Source organism: Natator depressus, chromosome 10 (genome assembly GCF_965152275.1).
Source record: "Natator depressus isolate rNatDep1 chromosome 10, rNatDep2.hap1, whole genome shotgun sequence".
Lineage (NCBI taxonomy): Eukaryota > Metazoa > Chordata > Testudines > Cheloniidae > Natator > Natator depressus.
The window spans coordinates 46538093-46543045 of NC_134243.1; the positions used below are offsets into that span (position 1 = coordinate 46538093).

The window sequence follows — 4953 nt, forward strand, 5'->3', positions numbered from 1 at the left end:
GCCACAGATTAACAGTTCGTTAGCTTTGATCTAGACCTGTTCCAAAGAGGACTATATCAAAGCAAACAGCAGCAGGATCCACAAAGTGGCTCTGACCATAGCGTGAAATGATCTGTTTTTACTGTGATTGTGCTGTGAATTACGCATAATTTTACTATGGCAAAATCTTAAGCCATAGTGATGCATCGTAGGCCCAACTTCCATTCTGAGAGGCGCAGGCATTTTGTTATCTTGCAAACAGTGGCATTTAGATTCCTTGACCACACAACTGGGAGTGTTTCATGCCTGTTAAAAATATGAATATTGTTAAGGAAATCACACAATCTTCTTTCCAACTGTATCTACTAAATGAAAAACAAAACATTAGAATCTGTGAGCACTGTCCATTTGTCTATGCCTCATGAGTGCGTTGTGTCCAACCTTATTATGCACTAAATTATGTATGCTAAGATTTTAACTCTCTAGTATAAAGCCCCTACTACTTAACATAGGTCTTTCCAGAGACCTATCATTGCTCTAAAGACTATTACATAGAAAATATTTCACCCTTTGCTCTCCAGCGCTCATCCCTCAGCTAATCTCCACCATCTGCTCATTGGCTACCTGGAGTAATCCACTCGCCTCTTGTGTAGATCTAATAAAACTGGTTAATCCTGCATGGATTAGACTGCAGTGTAGATGGGTGCTTTGAAAGCTCACTGATGCCTGGTGCTCTGCTCTTATCTTCTCACAGCTCTATTCCTTTCCCTTTCTCTTATTTTTCCCCCTCCCAGCAGCAAATTTCTTGCTAGCCTCAAAGTCTTATTAAAACACAACAATAAATGGAATCCTTGTTGGAGTAAATAGAATAATTTTCTGAGGACTTGAAAACCTACTTCAGCAAACTGCACAAGTTCTTTAAATGATGAGGTATGTTCATTAATATTTCTGGTCCTCTTCATCCTCGTGCCCTGGAAACAACTTTCAGAAGCCAACACTCTTAAGTGCACAGATTGGCGCTGTGGCACTATAAAAAACATTTCACTGAATTGAGAGACTCACAAGCTAATATATTATAGCTATTTCCTCACTCTGTTAAAATGGAGTTTTATTCCTAATTCTGTCTGGAAAGAATTTGCTAAACTAGTTTGGAGTTTCAGCTGGTCAGAATTAAGGACATGCTGCTGTATTGAAGCAGGTATTCTACGATTAACTACACTAAAGTACCATATGCCATCCCCATTTACGGAACTGACTCAGGCCCACTTTTGTAACACAAAAATAAAATAATAAACCTCACAGCCTGGGAGTAAAGTGCCAGGCATAGAATGAGAAAAGGGACATGGGGCTCCTTAACAGCATGAGAACAAATCTCTTCAAATTGTAAGAGAAAGCCCTTTGGGTGCTGGATAAGAATTAGGCTCAGTGTTCGAACTAGAGGTGGGCTGAGGAGAGTCGGTGCCTGGATCTGTGTCGGGTGAAGGTTGAAGGCTGAAATCCAGCAATCTTCTCTCAGGAGAATTCCATCATCTTTGGAGTACACCAAGCCAAACAAGATCCTGGAGAATAAAAGATCCCATTGCTCTTTGGATTCAACCCTGATCCAGAATTAGAGGGGTGGGTGTACGTCTGTGTATTCAGATCCAACCTAGCATCTCCCAAAACTCCTGGATGTATGTACGATTCTAGCTCAGTCCTGTCTCTAGTTGGAACATTGCACGCCATATGTAACTTTTAATTTGTTGGTGGAGGCAAGTGGTGGTTGTGAGCATGGCCTAGTCTGTGACATAAACAGTCTTAAGGCGAAGTGGTCTGAAATCTAATAATGTGCTTTCTGAGAAGGTTCTGTGGGAAATTTGCACTGAATCATGGTGGGTTTTGCTTCTGTAACAAACAGTAGAGAATGCTCTGGCATGACAGGTTCTAGTCGGAGTTCAGCTGGATAGCAGAGAACAGAAAAACCTCTATGACCAGTGTGTATTTCAGCATAGTTCAGTGTAGTGATGGTGCCATATAATCCTTTCAATGTATCAACAGTCAGGGTTCTTTTAAAATGTAAAACAAATTGGATGGATGGTTAAATATTTGGACCATTTGTGACTATTCAGAAAGCTGCTGTTTCCTTGAGTCATTCCGTGTCTGTCCTGATAAATCAGTGTCATTCTGGAGAATAATAATAAACAAAAATTCTCTAAAGCAAGGTGTGAAAATGTCGTTTGTTGCTCTTTATAAGTCAGTTTTGTGTGGGTAAAAAGTGTGGCTTGACATTCCTTAAGACTGAAGTCTCCTCTTTATCCAGAGGACAGTTACAGCACAGGAAACAGCAGTGCAAGCTTTCCTACACTTAGTTTAGAGAGGCCATTTCGATGATGTTCACTGTCTGTTAATAGCAGTCCAATGGCCTGCCAGATATGGGGTTGACATGTAAAGGGGGTACCTACACATTAGGAGCTGGAAGGAAACCACAAAGACCTTTTGCAATGACAAAAATCATCCATCTGCAGGTGATGACATTTGGTTACTGCCAGTGTCATTCCAGTTGAGACCAGTAACCTAGCACTCAAAGGGTCTGTATCACATCACCATTGCCTCATAAACATTTTGCTTTTAAATTTGCAATGGAGATACATAAAATTGTGGAGTGTCAAGAGCTAAGGAGAGATTAAATCTCATGCTTAAGGCAGTCTCTAACTATTGGAGCTCACCTACCCCACATATACCGAATAACAAATGGATATAAACTGTCTATCAACAAGTTTAGGCTTGAAACTAGATGAAGGTTTCTAACCATCAGAGGAGTGAAGTTCTGGAACAGCCTCCCAAGGGGAGCAGTGCGGACAAAAAAACCTAACTGGCTTCAAGACTGAGCTTGATAGTTTATGGAGTAGATGGTATGATGAGACTGCCTACAATGGTATGTAGCTGATCTGCTATGGTTACCAGCAAATATGTCCAATGGCTGGGGATGGGACACTAGAGTTACTACAGAGTGGCTCTGAGTTACTACAGAGAATTCTTTCCCATGGGTCTCGCTGCTGGGTCTTGCCTGCATGCTCAGGGTGTAACCAGTTGCCATATTTGGGGTTGGAAAGAACTTTTCCCCCAGGTCAGATTGGCAGAGACCCTGGTGGGTTTTCGCCTTCCTCTGCAGCATGGGGCATGGGTCACTTGCAGGTTTAAACTAGTGTAAATGGTGGATTCTCTGTAACTTGAAAGTCTTCAGATCATGATTAGAGGACTTCAGTGACTCAGCCAGAGGTTAGGGGTCTATTACAGGAGTGGGTGGGTGAGGTTCTGTAGCCTGCAATGTGCAGGAGGTCAGACTAGATGATCATCATGGTCTCTTATGGCCTTAAAGTCTATGATTCTTATGCCATCATCTGGCTCTCGCCAGTGTTGGAGATAGGATATTAACTAGATGGACCACTGGTCTGATCCAATATGGCAATTCCTATGTTCCTATTTTCTAATGGCTCACAATTTGAGCAATCCACTCTTCTTGCTCCTGCCTTTTCCTGTGTAATATTGTCTCTGGGTTTTGAAGGCCAGCTGTAACCAGCTAGCTGAGAGTTTTATATATTACATCAACTCACTCTGAATTTTGCTGTTTTCTACTTGAACTTACTGCCTCCTGACACACTAGCATAAGTCTTTTTGTCTTGTGACGAGTGCAGTTAAAGCAGCTTTGGCTCCCTCACAACATCACTGGCAGCTAGGACAAAAAATGTCCTCCATCGGATTCATCTTAGTGGCTGCTGCCCACCCAATACCAATCACTTCCTCACAGTAATCCCACATCACTGTCTGCTGGGCCTAGTGCTATCTCCTTTCCTACTGAGTGCACAGCCAGTGCCTGCTATGACCGCAGAGTTGTGATTGAGGGTTGCTGAGAATGGCCAGGACCAAGCAGACCGCCGTAAATCCACCGGTGGCAAAGCCCCTTGTAAGCAGTTGGCCACTAAAGCTGCCTGGAAAAGCGCTCCTGCTACTGGGGGAGTGAAGAAGCCTCATCCTTACCCACCCAGTACTGTCACCCTGCGAGAGATCCACTGCTACTAGAAATCCACTGACTTGCTCATCTGCAAGTTGCCCTTCCAGCGCCTAGTCCATGAAATCGTCCAGGACTTCAAGACCAACTTGCGCTTCCAGAGCTCGGCTGTTATGGCCATGTAGGAGGCCAGCGAAGCCTACTTGGTGGGGCTCTTTGAGGACACCAACCTGTGTGCTATTCTCATGCCAAGAGAGTCACCATCATGCCCATGGACATCCAGTTAGCCCGGCATATCCGAGGTGAGAGAGCTTAAAAGCTTACACCCACCACCTTTTGGCAACTAGGAAACTATTACGACTGCAGAAGCATGAGGTTTAGCCTCGCTGTGCCAAAGTGGGTTCCTGCAATACTCAGGAGTTGAGTCTTGAGTTTAATGATTTTTTAGGGATGTCAGATACTGCAGCTCCCATTCTCGGTGTCCCGTAATGAATCCTACTTCCGACTCTCTCATGCATCCATCCCACAGTAAATAAATGAACAAACAAACAAAACACTGGGAAAGAGACAGGATTTCCCTCCACCCTGTGAGGCCCCAGTGTCAATATGTAGGCATCTGTGTTCTCATCACCACCTGCATAAGAACTGTGGTCATCAGCTGAATTAAAGCATCCATGCTGAGTCTGGAACAGTCAACAGTGCCTGGTAATTGCTAGCACTTTAGAGGTGATTTCAGGAATGCATAGGCCTGTACCAGGATTTCTGCATCCCTCAGGATCTCCCACTTTACCCTCCAATACTGATCACCATGGAGCACTCATTTTGTAGCTTCCATCTTTCTGGTTGAGAGGGACTGGATGGGGCTCCTTCTACTACTCTTCAATACGCATCCATCCTAGGGTTCAGGAAGGTGCCAGAGTGGCCAAGCAAAAAAACCCCAAACCAAAAAAATGGATGACTAATGTTTCACCCTCCGGAAGTTGATG

The 4953-nt window shown here is 43.8% G+C and overlaps 1 pseudogene; it reads left to right on the plus strand.

The window, feature by feature from the left end:
- Window positions 1-3871: 3871 nt before the first annotated feature.
- LOC141994490 (histone H3.2-like) lies at window positions 3872-4283 on the plus strand (annotated as a pseudogene).
- The last annotated feature ends 670 nt before the right edge of the window (window positions 4284-4953 follow it).